Raw genomic sequence first — 18,296 nt, 5'->3', positions numbered from 1 at the left:
TGTAGAGCAGAATCCCCCTGCCTACTCCTGTGGGACATACAGCGCAAGTGAGAAAGAAACTTTTGGTGTGTTAAGCCACTTGATTATGTGGTTAATTTGTTTTCACAACATGACTTATTAGTTGCACAGCCAATAAGTCCCACTTAGAAAACTTTTAGTCCTAATTCAGTAATCTTACCATTGCTCCAAGCTATTCGTTTTTGCAAGAAAAGAAATTGGATTCCTTATGTTGTAGTGGAGGTGGGACCAGACAGGTGACACTGACCAGGTGAAAACTGCCAACTAGGAGAGTCCACACACCATCTGCAGGTCCAGAAGCTTCTCACTTCCAGCCATCATTGCCATTCAAGAGTGTGGTTCTGCTGTTGCTAGGTTTTTTCGGTTTTTCAAGAGACATGAAAAGTCTAGATGTTTACATGAAATCTGATCTTTTTTTTTTTTTAAAGATTTTATTTATTTATTTGACAGACATAGAGACAGCCAGCGAGAGAGGGAACCCAAGCAGGGGGAGTGGGAGAGGAAGAAGCAGGCTCATAGCGGGGGAGCCTGATGTGGGGCTCGATCCCATAACGCCGGGATCATGCCCTCAGTCGAAGGCAGACGCTTAACCGCTGTGCCACCCAGGCGCCCCATGATCTTTTAATACTTATAAATTAAATTTAAAAATAAGAAAGAGGGGCAGCTGGTTGGTTCGGTCAGTTAAGCATCCAACTCTTGATTTCAGCTCAGGTCATGATCTCAGGGTCCTGAGATCCTGACCCTAGTTGGGCTCTGCGCTGAGCGTGGAGCCTGCTTAAGATTCTCTCTCTCCCTCTGCCCCCCCCCCCCCCCCCCCCGCTTGTGTGTGCACTCTCTCTCTCAAAACAAACAAACAAAAAAACACATGTGAAACCAAACTATATTTGCAGGTGAAATTCAGCTGTGCCAATTTTTACCATCGTGCAATGATTTTCAAACTTAGTCTATTGCTGGTTTTGAACAGCACATTCTAAAATTGTATGTTAAGTTTACTTTTCAGTTACAAATAAAATCGAAATCATACCTAATTCTTACAAGAAGCAACAGGCATTCTTTAAAACCTTTATATTATTCTACATAAGAAAGGAGGAAGCATATGATTTCCTGAAGAAGTTACAATTTATTGCCAAGAAAAAAGTAATCTCATAGGACTTTTCACTACAATTAATTAATTAAAAAACAACTTGAGTCTGAAAATCAAATATTACAGAGAGTGCAAAGAAATGCAGCAGTCTTCTTAAAAAAAAAAAAAAGCAACAGTCTGAAGCAAATGTCTTCAGCTGCCTCTGATTTTATATTTTGGGATATTTATTTCCATACTTCTAAATAATATTCTTATAGTGCTTACAGTGTTTCTTGGCCTTTCAGCTTGATACATCAGCTGTTGACTTCCTGCTACGGAAGAATGAAGATTTAACTCCATCGCTTCCCCCACACATAGTTCGGGCACCATTTTTTGTCCAATCGGTTACTATGTTTTAAAGGCTTAACGTAAACCTCTATATTTATTTATTTATTTATTTGACAGAGATAGAGACAGCCAGCGAGAGAGGGAACACAAGCAGGGGGAGTGGGAGAGGGAAGAAGCAGGCTCATAGCAGAGGAGCCTGATGTGGGGCGATCCCATAACGCCGGGATCACGCCCTGAGCCGAAGGCAGACGCTTAACCGCTGTGCCACCCAGGCGCCCCTCTATTTTTTTTTCTATTCCATCAGATATCTGTTGTAACTATTGATTTCCTCTCTTAATAATTTGTTCAGCCACAAGGAACAGAAAGTCCTACAAAGAATAGTGGCTCAGACAAAAAAAGGGTCTGTGTGTTTTTCCACAAAGGAAGTCTGCAAGTGGGCAATTGGCTAGTGTTGCTGTGGCTACTGAACGGTTCTTCAGAGAGCTGGGTTTTGTCCCCTTGCTCATCGCCTCAGGGTCACAAGAGGACTGTCACAGCTGAAGATGACTCATCTCTTTTGGAGGAAGAAGATTATAGGCTCCAGTTGCATCTGTCCCCTTTCATCAGAAACGCAAAAGCTTCCTCAGAAGTTGCAGGAGACCTGCTGCTGCGTACGTTTCAGTAGCCAAAATGGCGTCACTCAGGTGTCAGGAAGTCCGGAAGGGCAGGTACTTCGGAAGGCACATTGCTGTCTTGCCTAAAAATGAGATTTTGTTAGTAGGGGAAAAAGCAAGGGACATGAGGTAAGCGACTAGCATTGCTGACTGCGTATTTCTCACGGGGGGCTTTAAGTGGAGGACCCCGGCTGCTGGCAGCTAATGCTGATAGTGCTGTTTCTACGGTAACTCGCCTTTGATCGGCACAGCTTTTTTAGCCAACTTGTGATGCAAAGCCGTTCACTACAACTTGGTAAGATAGTTCTGGGAGGGTGTAGTCTGATGTACTTTTAATACGTATCCTGACATCAACGTGATATGGGGGTCGGATGTAGGATATTCAGAGCAGTCGTTCTCAGGGGAATGGTGCCACCCCCAAGGGAGGGTGTTTTTGTAATTTGGGGAGGGAGGGGGTTGCTTAACACAATGATTGGTCCCTTTGCTGGGTGATATTTGAATGTGTGGAGCCCCGGGGGCGCCAGGCCCTTATAGAGCACAGGACAGTTATTTATAGCCAACAGTTGCCCTACATCTCTAATAACATCTGTATCTCCCACTGAACAATTACGTGAAAATTTTGTTTATAATGAGAAAGAAAAAGCACCCCCCTAACAGCTGTCGGCTGGAAGCTGACCCGACCTGAACTGCAAAGCCTATGGCTTCCTGTTGAACATAATTTTATTCAACACTAACATCTGACAGAGCCATTCTGTGACCATGACAGAGCCATTCTGTGACCGTGACAGAGCAAGGCAGAAATAAGGACTCTGTAATCATGCTGGAGCATAGGAACGAGAATACTGCACAAACCACAAAAAATGACCAAACACACCCCCTCCCCGTCCTGGCCTACATGAGTGACTGACTGCCGCTTCGGGCCACTTTCTGCTACCTCCCAGATGAGCGTGAAGATGCCCACGTGTAGAATTCCTTCGTTTTCTGAAAGCACCCAATCCAGACTGAACCTACGACTTGTGGAACCCTCCTTGAAAGGGCCTGACACAAGCCCAAATCCTAGAATAAATCCTTCCTAACAGTACTGAGGCATCCCATGGTGTGGGATCTCCCTTGTGCAAAGAGCGCTAGTAAACCCACTTGGCTCGACCACAGCTCTGTACCCCATGGTGTCTCTAGCTGGCGAATGCTGACAGTAATTATCTGAGCCTAGACTCTTAAGTCCGTTGTACATATATAAACTACAATTTACATTTTTTGTTGCAGTTTTGCGGTACTCCTCCAAAAACGTGACTGGCGAGTGAGGGAAGGTTGTACTCTTTGCTCAGGACTCTACCAAGAGTTTTTCACCATTTTGAAAACTCCTGTCACCAGTGGCAACGTTGCTCATGGCATTTGAGTGGCAAGTCAAAATTCACTGCAGCGACCTCGGTCTGCATCCGCAGTGACCCCTTTCGTGGTAATTACATGTACATATATGCAAGCATCTGACGACGTTATTGTGTCTTCAGCAGTTGTGACCATTTATTTTCATATTGAATTACATGTCACCCTAAGTTGCTTCCTTTTATTTCTCCTAAGTTACAGTTAGACAATAGTGATTCAAAAAAATGCCTAATTAAAGTTACGTTGTTTATTCATTTTTTAGGCTAACACCGTTTTTAAAGGGCGTTTAAAAATATTTGTAATAACAAGTGGGTGTGGGTCTGGACGGGTGAGAAACACTAGTTTGCACTTATTAATGGACAGTCGATCCCTTAGATCTGCTTCGCTCAGGTGGAGCTGAAGAGCAGATAGATTTGAGCTTGAACTCTGGTGTTCTCGTCTGAAGGGGGCGATGCCATAGTCCAGAAACCAGCGCTGATACTCTGCGAAATTTGAGAAGCCAAACAGTTTTCTCATTTGGATGGTTTATCGTAGGAGGAATGTCTGCTGTTCTAGTAAATTCAGTATATGCTGATTGCATTAATTTAAGAGAAATCTTATGTATTCCATTTTCTATTGAAAGAAATCCTGCAGAAGCATTTCAAGAATGGTGCAGTAAGGCACTCTGAAATTCTGATCCTCCAGAAAAGCAACGAGAACACTGGCAGAAATCGTCAAAATTGACTTTCTCAAACTCCAGAAATTAGCCAATGAACTGGAACAATTTGAGGAACATGTATTCAAGAAAAATGGTTGACTCTCTCTCTAAGAACAATAAGCTTTGCAGTATTTTTAACCTGTCCCGCTGCCAGCCCCCTCTCCCCAGCTCTGTGGTAGCCTCGAAAACCAGCAATTTTGAGCCACAGTAACTGTGAAAGACAGTGGGCCTAGCAACCACTGGAATAGTTTGGAATTCCCCTAAATAGGCTTGGAGTTATCCAAAAGAATTGTCACTGTTTGATCTGCCTGACAGCTCCCTAGAAAAATCCCAGTGATGGGGCTTCTCTTTATTTAACATGACCCATTGAGAAGAACCCCGTCTGCAGGTTGTTTGTTGGAAATAATCCGCGGTAATTGCATAAACAGCACAGCTGCCGGTTGGGTGATGCCAGTTGGGGCAAATGAGACTGGTCAAAAAAATGCAAAAAAATAAGAGTGAGATGCCATAGGAGGCTTTGAAAATCCTTCAGCTGTTTCTAGGGATGTGGGAAAGCATATGCATGTGCAGGATTTCCATGCCCTGGAAAGACCTGAAAAGGCCCCAGTCTCTCAGCTCTGGATGATCTTGAGACTCTGTCCAAACAGAAAGTAAAGGCTTAGTTGTCAGCTGCTGGAGTCTCGAAGATGTGCCCTAGTCCACAAGAGCGCCTCAGCAAAAGGTGGGAGATACCGTTTCAGGTGCTTAAGGAGATCCTATCTATTAGCTGAAGACTAAGCTGACAGTAGAGATTTCAGTGGCTGCGCGTGATAAACAATGCAGACTTTACAGAGTAATTCAGGAAAATCACAAAAAAAACCTCTGCAAGAACAAAAAACCTTAAAAGGAGAGGGGCAACAAATTTGATTTTTAGAATTGCCACCTTATTCTAACTGTCCAGTTTTCAGCAAATTAGGAGATAGGCAAAGAAACAAGAAATATGGCTCAGGCACAGGGGAAGAAATCAACAGAAACCATCCTTGAAGCCCAGACATTATTTTATTTTTTAAAGATTTTGTTGATTTATTTGACAGCACAAGTAGGCAGAGCAGTAGACAGAGGAGAGGGACAAGGAGGCTCCCTGCTGAGCAAAGAGCCCAATGCGGGGCTCGATCCCAGGACCCTGAGATCATGACCTGAGCCGAAATCAAGAGTCGGCCACTTAACTGCACCACGCAAGCACCCCCATATCTCACTTTTAATAACGGCGAGATGAGTGAGGCAGAACAACAAGGAAATAGAGAATCCAAGAGCACTGCAAACCAACTAGATCTAACAGACATCTATTCCGTCCAAGAACAGTATCGTGCACATTTTACTCGAGCACATGGGACATTCTTAAGGATAGACTATATGTTAGGCCATAAAACAATCCTCAATAAACCCAAAGAGATTGAAACCACACAAAGTACGTTCTCTGAGCACAACGGAGTTATATTAGAAATCAATATGTGGAAATTAAACAACATACTGAGAGAACCAATGGGTCCCAGAAGAACTCAGAAGAAAAACTAGAAAATACTTTGAGATTCATGAAAGTGAAAACACGACATACCAAAATGTATGGGATGCAGCCATAACCGTGGATAGAGGGGAAATTTAGAGCTATAAACCCCTATATTTGTAACCATAAACTCTCACTCATCGCTGGTGGAAATGCAAAATGCTGCAGCCACTTTGCAAGGCACTTGGACAGTTTTGAAAAAACGAAACATACTCTTCCCATATGGTCCAGCAAATGCGCTCCTTGATATTTATCTAAATGAAATGAAACACGTCCACACAAAAAGGTGGACTTGGGTGCTTTAGTGATAATTGACCCAAATTGGAAGCAACCAGGCTCTCCTTTGGTACATGAATGAATAGTTAAATTGTGGTACACCCAGACAACGGAATACGATAGTTTGTTTTTTGGAGAGAGAATGCATGTGTGCACGTCAGCACATGTGCGTGTGAGGGGTGGGGGAGGGGCAGATGGAGAGAGAGAGAGAATGTCAAGCCGACTCCATGCTCAGTGTGGAGCCCAACACGGGGCTTGATCTCAGGATCCTGGGATCACAACCTGAACTGAAATCAAGAGTTGGACGCTTCACCGACTGAGTCACTCAGGTGCCCCCAGAAAATGGAGTATTATTCATCACTAAAAAGAAGTGAACTATCAAGCCACAAAAAGACATGGAGGAAAAAAAATGTATATTACTAAATGAAAGTAGCTAATCTGGAAAGATTACACATTATGATTCCAACTACATGACATTCTGGAAAAGGCAAAATACTCTATATGATACTATAATGATGGACACACAGCATCTTACATCTATCCAGATGCAGAATGTACAATACCAAGACGGAAGCCTAAGGAAAACTATGAACTTTGGGTGAAGATGATGTGTCTATGGGGTTCATCAGTTGTAACAAAGATAACCACTCTGCTGGGGGATATTGATCATGGGGAAGGTTATGCATTTATTTGCAATATTTGCATTTTCCTCTAAATTTTGCTGTGAATCTAAAAAAAAGTCTTAAGAAGAAAGATCTCAAATCAATAGTCCAATTTTTCACCTTAGGAAACTAGAAAAAGAAGAGCAAAGTAAACCCAAATTAAGCAAGGAAAGAAATACTAGAGAGGAAATAAAAGAAATAGAGAATAGAACAATAGAGAAAATCAACAGAACCAAAAATCAGTTCTTTGAAAGGAGCAACGAAACTGACAAACTTTCAGCTCAACTCACTGGGAAAAAAAGATTAAAATTACTAATTTTAGGAATTTTAAGGAATGAAAGAGGGGACATCACTGCTGAGAAAAAGCAATCCATAACTTTCGTAAAGTAATGGTTGTCCTAATAGAACATAGAGCATCTTACACCTATTTGTGGGGGTAACGGTGTTTTATGTATAAGTTTTCAAACATCGTGCTTTCTCCAAAAAGTACTTTCCATGACTTGTTTCGTCCTCACAACATTCTTGGAGTTGTGCAGGAGTGTTGCACGTGGGACGACGTAATCATGAAGAATCTGTATTTTCAGACACGTCTGGGTCATGGATCCAGTTTTATGTCCTGGTTTTGACTTTGAACAAGTCACTTATCCCATTTTTATAGACGAGGCACTAAGCTGAGATCACTTACCCTTTGAGTTAGCAGGGGGAGGGATTCACAAGGATTAAGCGAGATAATCCATGTAAAATATTCAGCATGGCCCCAAGCTCACAGTAAGCGCTTGATAATGGTAACTTATTCAGAAAGGAAAACAGTTCTTAGCTCATTAAGGGTAGAGCTGTCAGGAAATTGAACCCCTAGTTGAGTGGCTTCTCTTTAATTCTGATTCCCATCCAACATAGGGCATGGGGAATTCAAACGGAGCAAAGTAGTCAGTTGCAGGGAAGAATGCTGACTGTCTTATTTTTCGTTTTGCTTAGAACAAATGAGGGATCATAAGATTATATGAGCTGGTAACTTGCTATAGTGTTCGTTTATAATTTATTTTATATTTAAAAGGCATCCTGTTATTTATGTTTTTCAGATGGTTGTTGAAGTCCAACAATGTCACCCATGGATTTGTCTTCATAATTGTAAACATTTCTTCTAGGATGTTTTCTCTGCCCGCTCTTTTCCTCTTTTTTTTTTTTTTTTAAAGAGGGGGAGAGGGGTAGAAAGACAATCTTAAGCAGGCGCCATGCTCTTGGAGCCCGATGTAGGGCTCCATCTCACAACGCTGCGATCATGACCTGAATGGAAATGAGTCAGAAACTACTGACTCAGCCACCCGGGCGCCCCATCCTCTTTCTGCTTGTAACTTGCACATCGTCCACTAGATGGCGGTACATCAACATAAAATGTAAATGAAACCTTTCCCATTGCAGCACCTTATTTACTTGGTTTAGTGGGAAATGGTGATTTTCCTGGAAAATTAGCCTGCAAATAGTGAGTTAGGACTAAATCCATGTTTCCTGTGGTGCAATTAATTAAAATCGGTGCTGATGAATCGATGCTGGACGAATAGAATAACGTATCCAGTACCTAGAGTGTACCTGACACAGAGATAAAGGTACTGTGGACAAAAAGAAACATAAGAACCATCTGTGATACGTCTGCTTTCCTCGTATTGCCAAATCTCCCTCCCCCCACATTGAACTCTGAGGATTAGAAGGTCAGTAGTTTTCCCAGGGTCATAGAAGTAGAGAGAGACGAAGCCAGGATTTGTCAGTGCTGGGGGAAGACGATGAGTTTGGATTGAAGATACGTTGGGTTTGGGGCACCTGGGTGGCACAGTCGGTTCAGAGTCCGACTCCTGGTTTCAGCTCAGGCTGTGATCTCAGGGTGAGATCGAGCCCCCCCACCCCATGTCGGGCTCTGTGCTCAGCCCAGAGTCTGCTTGAGATTCTCTCTCTCTCCCTCTGCCCATCTTGCTCATGCTCTCTCTCTCTCTCGCTCAAATAAATAAATAAGAGACGTTGGGTCTGAAGCCAGTGGTCACATCCAAGCACCGGAATGCAATGGAGCCTGGAATTCCACCTTAGGATTGGGCCAAAGGTGTAATAAATTTAAGAGGCCTCTCCACAGAGCGGAGTGGAAGCTATGATGACGTATGGATTGTCTGTGGCCAAGTGCCTGTTGCAGAACCAACGCCCAAGTGCATCGACAGAGCAAGGGTTAAGGGTACCTTGCAGACCTGGCAGACCTGAGTTTGAATCCTGGCCTCCTACTCCCACCTGAGTGTTCACGGGCAAGATTGTGAACCTCGTTGACCCCTTGCAAGAACCCCACAAGGGGGATACTGTCTCCATTTACACGCAAGTGAACTGAGGCTTAAAGAATGTAGGAATTGATCCAAGATCATGGCGTGTCTACTGTGCGATGGATCCAAGGTTCCAGTCTGGAGTCCGATTTAGGCTTACACGGCTGCGTACCGCTTACTTTGCTCCCAGGGTCATAGCACCGAGGACACTGCCTAGTAATCCCTTGTGTACATGGGATTCTCCCTGGACTAGTCAGGGTTCTCCAGAGAAACAGAACGAGCAGGGGAGATAAGTGTATCTCTCTCTCTCACTCTGTCTGTATCTTTATATCTCCATATCTATAAACAGTAGGATACATTCCATGAACTAAGTCTGTATAGAGGTGCCTGTGTATCTAGTTCACACACACACACACACACACACACACACACAGATGTATTTCAAGGAACTGGCTGCTTCTGCGGCTGTGACATTTGGCCAAGTCCCAAGTCTGTAGGGCAGCTTTGGCCAGCATTCATAGCCACGAGCTCCTGTTGCAATGCCCAGGCCAACTTTCTTCAGGAAACGCTCAAGTTTTGCCCGGAAGGCCTTCTAACTCATTGGATGACACCCACCCACCTTACCGAGGGGAATCTCTTTTACGCAAAGTCAACAGATTGTAGATGTTAATCACAGGTACAAAATACCTTCTCAGCAAAACCGAGACTCGTGTTTGCTTAAATAACGGGGCACTCTAGCCTCGCCAAGTAGACACATAAAACGAGCCATCGAACTCCTCCAGTTGTCCATCAGCTCGATGGCAGGAGGGATCCTAGCTTTCTGGTTCACGCGTATATTCCCCGTGCATAGCCCCACGCCAGACACGCAGTAAACAGGGTACCCGCCGTCTAGCAGCCCAGGTGAAAGTGAGCATACGTGTTCAGCTATAGACCGGGGCTAGGCTGTAGACTTAAGTGTTCTCAAGGCACAGGTAACTTTCTTTGGGGACCCCTGTTTGGAGAAGCAGGATCTAAGGATGAAGCCACCGATGGCCATGGGCAGCGGGGGCCATGGGTAGTGCTGTCACCACCAAGAACTGAGCGGGGGTCCTTGTAGGGCACCGTGTGCATACTGTCTGATTTTGGCTACTGCCGGCATGTCTTTTCAGCTGCTGATGCCTATTTACAACTTCATCTGTTGGAAAGAAGGCACAGTGGTTTTCAAGCAGCCTCTTCTGGCAGAGAAAAAAGACAAAACAGAGAGATGGGATGGCAGGTGCCGCCCAGATGGTGGAAGGCGTCTACCAAAAATTAGGCTAAAAATGCACTCCCTTGGGGAGCTTTCTTGGCCCTCTGTCTCATACCTCCACATCAAAGAGAATGGGGTCCCCTCTTGCTTGAGAATTTAAACACACCTTGGAACACTTTTTCATCTTTTCTTCTCTCCTCTCTCTGGGATCCCATTATGCTGCTTCCGAGAACCCTGTCTTTTACCCCCTTCCTTAGACCTATCTACAGGAATAGGCTGGCAACAACCAAAGACCCGTCTAGATACCCTAACACCTAGGAGAGAAGTGGACTTATGGCAGACGTTCAAAGACCTGTACAGAATTCAAAGATCTAACAAAACAGGACTGGGGGAGATAGAATACTTGCTACGGACTGACATTCACCCCAATGCTAGAACAATGTATGGGGTGTCTGAGGCAAATTCGTACGTTGAAGCCCTAACGCCCAATGCGACTGTGTTTGGAGGTAGGGCTTTTTGGAAGTCCTTAAGGTTAAATAAAGTCATGAGGGTGGGATCCTATTCCAATAGGAGTGGTGGCCTTATAAGAACAGGTGAGCAATTTCTCTCTCCATGCACACTCACTAAGAAAAGGCCACGTGAGGACACTGTGAGAAGGTGGCCCTTTGCAAGCCGAGGAGAGGGCTCTCCTCAGAAACCGAAATGGCCGGCGCTGTGATTTTGGGCTTCCAAGACACCTGGCCTATGGCATTTCATTATGGCAGCCCAAGCAGGCTAGTACAATACCCACCCTAATGAATTACAATATTTTACAGCTTGTCTATTGAGGATGTAAAATGAGCCAGAGAAGCTCAGAGAAAGAAAATACTAATTTCCAGGAAGTCTTTCCCAATTTCAGGAACAAAATAGAGAAAGGGCATTCAAAGTCAAAGGAATTACTTGTGCGAAGGTGAGAGAGTAGGATGCAGACACACACACACACACCCCACACTGGTCTACAGTCATGGGAAACAACTGGTGGTTCTTCAAATTGCCAGGCTTTCTTCAGCTGGTTTTGTGGGGTATATAAGACATTTTAAATCTTCTGCATATTCATCCATTGCCATGTGTTGAAAATATCTTCTTCCGGTCTACAGTTTCACTTTTAACTTGGATTAGTGTGTTTTTTGACTTGCACAATTTTTTAAGCGTAATCAAATTTACCAACCTTTCCTTCTATAAACTTGATTTCTTAGTTTTCATTTAAAACACTCTTTCCTTAAGCAGTTTGTAGTGACACTCTAGATTTTCCTTTAAAATGAGAAAATGTTGGGGCACTTGCGTGGCTCAGTTGGTGAAGCGTCTGCCTTCAGCTCAGGTCATGAGTTCAGGATCCTGGGATCCAGCCCCGCATTGGGCTCCCTGCTCAGCGTGGAGTCTGCTCCTCCCCCTCTCTCTGCCCACCCCCCCTTCTTGTGCTTTTGCTTTCTCTCTGTCAAAAAAAAAATCTTTAAAATGAGAACATGTTGCTTTTCATATTTCCCTTTTTAAATAATCCAGAATTTATTTTGGTGTATAGTGTGAGGTAGGGATGTCATTTTAGCTTTCCCCCTATAGACAGCCAATTGTCTCAGCACCTTGTACTGAATACTTTGGATTTTTCTCACTGATTTGTAATGCCACTTATGTCAAATACCAAGTTTGGCATTTGCAAAGGTCTATTTTTCTTACATATTTAGAAAGATGTTTTATGTATTCTGGATACAAATCCTTTGCCAATGATATATGTTGCAAATGTTTTGTCCCACCTTGAAATCCTGATGAATGTAAGTTTTTTTTTTTTAAGAATTTATTTATTTGACAGAGATAGAGACAGCCAGCGAGAGAGGGAACACAAGCAGGGGGAGTGGGAGAGGAAGAAGCAGGCTCGTAGCAGAGGAGCCTGATGTGGGGCTCGATCCCATAACGCCAGGATCACACCCTGAGCTGAAGGCGGACGCTTAACCGCTGTGCCACCCAGGCACCCTGTGCCACCCAGGCGCCCCAAGTTTTTAATTTTAATATTGAAATTACCAAATTTTTAACAGTTTCCTTTTTTATGTGCCTTACTTGGGAACCTCTTTCTTGCCCTAAGGACATAAAGATATTCTCCTAAAAGTTTCATAACTTTGTCTTATACAGTTATGTCTTTAAACCTTTAGTATTAACTTTTTTTCTGGTATGGGGTTACATAGAGATCTGTAATAAATTGTATTATTTGCTCATAATTTTTCTTCTCCTTCCTGCCTTTGAATGGTCCATTGTGGGCAGAATATTCTCCACTTTCCCACTGTCTTTGAACTTCATCATGTGACTTGCCTTGGTGAATGGGATGTGAGCCGATATAATGTATGCCCCATCCAACAAGCGGCTTTATTTTTTTATTTTTTTAAGATTTTATTTATTTATTTGAGAGAGAGATTAAGAGAGAGAGCATGAGGGAGGGAGGGGATGGGCAGAGAGAGAAGGAGAAGCAGACTCCCTGCTGAGCAGGGAGCCCGATGCAGGACTCGATCCCAGGACCCTGGGATCATGACCTGAGCCAAAGGCAGATGCTTAACTGACTGAGCCACCCACATGTCCCTGTGGGGAGGATTCTCATCTTTTTTATAGTGAGTATTCTGAGCCATAACACTGTGTATAACTTCATTCCTTGATTTCTTTAATAAAGTTTTTATAATTTTTTCTAGAGATCTTTTATATATTTGTTAGCTTTATTGTTTTATTTATTTATTTATTTATTTATTTATTTATTTATTTATTTATCTATTTAACTTCTTTGCCCAGTGCGGGGATCGAACTCACGACCTGGAGATCAAGAGTTGCATACTCTACCCACGGAGCCAGCTAGGTGCCCTGGTACTTTTTATTTTCTGTTGTTATCATAAATAGTATCTTTTACAACCACATTTCCTAAAGCATGTGGTAATAGCAAAGTATTGTTCCTGGTATTAAAGGGAATGCTTTCAACATTTTACTACTAAGTATATTTGCTACAGGATTTTTGTAGATACCATTTGTCACGATGAGGAAACTTCTATCTCTTCGTAGCTTGCTGAGCAATTTCTATCACGAATGGCAGATGAATGTTATCAAACATTTTTTTCTGCATTCATTGTGAAGGTCATTTTGTTTTCTTCCTTTAGTGGTGAATTATATTAAGTCATTTTCTAATGTCAAAGCAAATTTACACTCATGAAATAAATACAACGTGTTCATGAGCCCTCACCTTTTTTTTTCCCCCTCTCTTTTTTTTTAAGGAGGCCCACGCCCAATGTGGGGCTTGAACCCGCAACCCTGAGATCACGACCGGAGCCAAAATCAAGAGTCACCCGTTTAACTGACTGTACCACCCAGACGCTCCGTTTTGCCCAGTTTTGAAAAAGGATCGGGCTGAAGTTTTAGAAAGACCTGTGGCCAGGTAAAGTCACAGTGACTAGAAAGCACACATGTTTCCATTTAAACTTTAATATTATGTGCGTTTGGGAGGCTGGGACTTACAGGAAAGGCCTCGGCATCTTGCTTGGTGTCACCCTGTGAAGACAAGGCTGCCTGGTCGATGCAGGGCAGCGATCATTAGTCTTTTCAACCCTGGTTCTCTTGTTTGCAAAAACGGTGTTAGTTTTACCGGCTTCACGGGAACTGTGAGGGGTAAATGATCGCATATTGCAAGTCCCTGGTAACACACAGCTACGGATGCAAACATAAGAGAACCTTCGGAAAACTTCTGGACCAGACATTCCTACACACGCCTCGTGGGGACGTGACATTGGACAAGTCTCTAAAAAGTCTCAGGAAGAACTTTCAAAATTATTATTATTATTATTATTTTTAAAGATTTTGTTTTTATTTATTCGACAGAGATAGAGACAGCCAGTGAGAGAGGGAACACAAGCAGGGGGAGTGGGAGAGGAAGAAGCACGCTCCCGGCAGAGGAGCCCGATGCGGGGCTTGATCCCAGGACTCTGAGATCATGCCCTGAGCTGAAGGCAGACGCTTAATGACTGAGTCACCCAGGCACTCCAGAACTTTCAAAATTATAAATGTGTAGGAAAAAAATGTTCTCCGGGAATTTCCACTTCCAGCCATGACGTGGTAGCAAGGACCAGACTCAACCTCCCATAGAAAACAATGAGAAAACTGGACAACATAGATGAAATAATTCCCCCCCCCACCAGGCATTGGAAAACAGGCGGTGCATAATTGCAGTGCCAGAGAACGGGGAACTAAATGAAGTGAGCCTTATAATCGCCCTGGCTTTCTGCCTGGAGGCAATTTCTGACGATGAGATCAGGAGCAGGAAACGAAACAGAGCCGGGATCAAAGATGAGCTGAAGAAGGGAGCCCAGGGTGAGCAGGTGATCTGAAGTCTGGTCACCTGGGAAACAGTGCGAGTCCTGGGGCTGTTTAGCTGGGAGTAGGAAAGACTCAGGGGGCAGGGAGGCTATATGCCGAGTGTGTTCAGAGATTGGAGGGACTGTCATGTTGAGCAGGGAATTAGTGTTCTGTATGGCTCGGGGAGACAGAATTAGGGCTGTTGGTGAGAGATTAGAGGGAGAGGATTTTGGCTGAGTCCAAGGAAACATTCGTGGCAATCACGTCCATCAGGTTCAACTGACTGCCTTGTCCAACTGAGCCGATGAAGGGACTGAACAGGTGTGCTGGGCTGTTGCTGGAAGCATTTCTGCTGTGGCCAAGGGACCGACCTAAATGACATCCGGGGCCCATCCTCAAGGTTCTTTATGGCTTGATTTTTTTTTTTTTTTTTAGCTTGGCCTCTATAAGAGGCAGGCGACACCAACTGACTGTGTTTTGAAGAATGTTGAGAAAAGAAGAATCCCCGAAGACCCCACCCCGTTAAAAAAAAAAAAAGACTAGGGTTTTAAAACAAGAATTTCCCCCACCTATCAGTTGCATTTATATTTTAATTTGATTTCTCACCTTTTGTGTGCCTTTCCGCACATGTGTCATACGCATGTTGTTGCAATAAACCATGTGGATATCCACCGGGTACTTCCTCAATACCTGTATGGATGTGGAGCGCTTTGGCCGAAGAGGGGTTAGCAAACGTGCCTCTGGAGTGTTGCTTCCCCTGCCGTGCCCCTGGCAGACATCACTAGTCAACCATGGAACTCTTGTCCACCGAGCTCAGTCTTAGCCACGGAAATTCTCTGGAAACACCGATTCTCGACGATGACTTCTTATTAATTAGAATGAGAACTGGCAGTGTCTCCCTATTTGCCGTCCTGGGGCCAAAAGAATGTTTAACGATGCTCTAAGGCACAGTAACAACCTGTCCTGGTCGTGATCTGTGTTTTTGGCCAGCGGCTGGGGACCCCAGCTGTCATCTGTTTTCCCGACATCGGAGCTATGTGGGCACGGTGGGTATGCTGGAGGTTTGGCTGAGTGCCAAGGGGACACTTGGGGGGCACTGAATACTAGGGATGCCTTCTGGATTATGCAAACGCAAAAGGCATTGAGCTTGGATGTGATGTTGTTACAGTGCACAGGGCTGCAACCATATAGAGTGGGGGTTGGGACATGATCGCATCTCTGAACTCCTTATTTTGGGGTTAGAGCCCCACCTTGTGACCCTTAGTGCCCTTGGGGCTCTCTGTGAGAGCCTAGGGGCATTCTTCTTGGCTGGGGATTATCTTCAGCCTAATTCGTGGTGTGGTAGAAAGAGAAAAAGCATAAGGCTCAGCTCACATTCTGTCTGTCTGCCCCCCTGCCACCTGAGTGGCTCCCCGCATGCTGCTTCCCTTCCCTGGACCAGGCTTCCTCTTTAAGGAGGGCTGGAAATACCCATCTCCAATAGTTGCCTGGAGATTTGATGAGACAGACTAGGTACTGTGGCAAACGCACAGTGGATATTAAAAAGAAAGAAACTGTGTTAGATGCTGGGAAGGATACAAATATTAATAAGATACGTTTGGGGGGGCGTCTGGGTGGCTCACTCGATGAAGCGTCTGCCTTCGGCTCAGGTCATGATCTCAGGGTCCTGGGATCCAGCCCGCATCGCGCTCCCTGCTCCGCGGGGAGTCTGCTTCTCTCTCTGCCCCACCCCCTGCTCCTGCTCCCTCCCTGACAAATAAATAAATAAAATCTTAAAAAAAAAAAAAAGATCCACGTAGGGATGAAGGAAAGGGGGTGTGAAATTGAGTGGGGCCCAGTGCTGGGGCCGCAGAAAGCTTCTCATCGGTGTAGGGTGATGGGGGAAAGGGCGAGATATCCAAGTGGTCAGCAGGGAGGAGGGGCCCAGGGAGATGGCTGGCACGCATTAGCCTTCCAGGGATTTCTGCGGGTTAATCATTAAACGGGCCCTCTCGCTTCTGAGGCGGTCTCTTTTGAGTTTACGGAGTGAGTGAAGTGACTCACTGGCGGTTTGGTCAGAGCTCGGTGAACCGAGACAGTGGAGTTTCTGGACTCGCACACCTGGGGTGAGAAACCGCGCCTGTGTCCCTCCCCAGACAGCACACACCCTGAGTTGGGCGGGCAAGAGGCTTCTCCTAGTTGTATGCAATCTCAGTTTCGTGCCCAGATCTGCAGTACGGGTTGCTGGGTAGTTACATTGGGGGGTCTGGCCGTCACCTCAAACTTGGTCTTCCTGGAACCAAACCCATCATCCTAGCGCGGACTGTTCTGGACAAAATCGCGTCGCCCCCCGAATTCATATACTGCAGTCCTAACCCCTGGCACCTCAGAATGTGACTGTCTTTGGAGACGGGCCCTTTCTGGGGATGATTAAGTTAAAGTGAGGCCATTTGTGACAAAAGGTGGATTTTGAGATAATTACCATCTCAACTCTTTGGCTCGATGTTGAGAGACTTGCCCTGTAATATCTGGCTTTTCTAGATTCCGGTTCTCCACAAACAAAAACAAACCCCCCAAACACTCCCTTGCCACCGTTCTCTGAATCTAAATGACTTTGGCGACATTTCAGCATAAAATCCACGTCTGATGTAGCCCAGGTGTCCTTGGTCATATCCCTGCCTCCCAAGGGAGAGGAGGGAAGGCGCTGCTCCCCGGGCAGTGACCCTGACAGTCATACCATCACAGGGAGGACAGGTATGAGGTGGGCTAGCCAGGAGGCCATGAACTGGCAGCCTGGGTTCAAGTCCGCCCCCTTCTGGCTGCATGGCCTCGTGCCAGGCTAGGGGAACACTGCTGGGGGGACAGGGGCCCAAGACCCACCAGTAATTTGGGGAGCCTGGTGTCCCCACCCCAGCCAAAGCAGAAGACTTGATCCAGGCCTGTAATGACCTCCAGGAGAAATACAATGTCAGGTCTTCTCCCAACTGGCTTAGACAGACTGGCCACTTGGGACGGAGCATCATGGACCATGCCAGCCTCAACGCACGGACTGGCTTATCACATGGACTGCTCCGGGCAGAGCTCACACCCGACCGCCCCACACCTTCCTCTCCAGGTGCCATACCAGACACACAGTGCTCGGTGACACTGGGACAGGCAGGTGCCCTGGCCCAGCTACGGCCCTGGGAACTTCTTAAGGTCAGGGTCCATGTCTTCCCACATGGGGAAGGGACCGGCTGGGCTGGCTTGCCGCCCCTGCCTGGCAGTTGGCCACCTTGGCCTATCCCACACCAAATGCTTAGGTACGTTTCCTGAGATTCCAGCGGGGGTGCCAAAACCACCGTGTTCATTTGTAGGGCTGACAATGAGAGGCACGAATGAAGAATTGCGTGCACTTCTGAGCCTGTCATGCAGCCAGACTTCTAGCCATCTGCTCTCCTGTCCCTGGAGCTGTTTAGTCGAGGACAGCCATATGCTGCCCTGTCCAGCTTCTGACCCCCACACTCATCCGAGAGGGGTGAGCTTTCTAACTGAAACACAACGCAGTGAAAAATACGAAAAGGTAAAGAAAATGCACGATGCCTTGACTCTGACTGTGAAAACCGGCTGGAAAGGCACACGGCTGCCCTGGGTATAGCTGGTTGAGAGAATGAGCTGGGCCCACGTGTTTCCCTCTTGAGGAACCACTGAAATGGGGCTAACTGGGAAAACCAAGGCGCAGAGAGATGTGCACTGCATAACTGCATTTTTATTGCAGAATTTAAAAAACTAGGAAGACTTTTTTTTTAATTTTTTAATT

General features: G+C 45.3%; 1 long non-coding RNA gene across 2 annotated transcripts; it reads left to right on the top strand.

The window, feature by feature from the left end:
• Positions 1–776: 776 nt before the first annotated feature.
• Positions 777–15,189, top strand: LOC117796928. Of its 2 annotated transcripts, none has more exons than XR_004621648.1 (5): positions 777–3,538; positions 7,723–9,613; positions 12,971–13,042; positions 13,444–13,604; positions 14,954–15,189. It is a non-coding gene; the product is annotated as an uncharacterized LOC117796928 (long non-coding RNA). The 2 variants fall into 2 exon arrangements; XR_004621647.1 differs by having other exon boundaries at positions 14,792–15,189.
• Positions 15,190–18,296: the final 3,107 nt, after the last annotated feature.

Source organism: Ailuropoda melanoleuca, chromosome 17 (genome assembly GCF_002007445.2).
Source record: "Ailuropoda melanoleuca isolate Jingjing chromosome 17, ASM200744v2, whole genome shotgun sequence".
NCBI classification, from domain to species: domain Eukaryota; kingdom Metazoa; phylum Chordata; class Mammalia; order Carnivora; family Ursidae; genus Ailuropoda; species Ailuropoda melanoleuca.
This window is presented reverse-complemented; position numbering and strand designations above follow the sequence as displayed.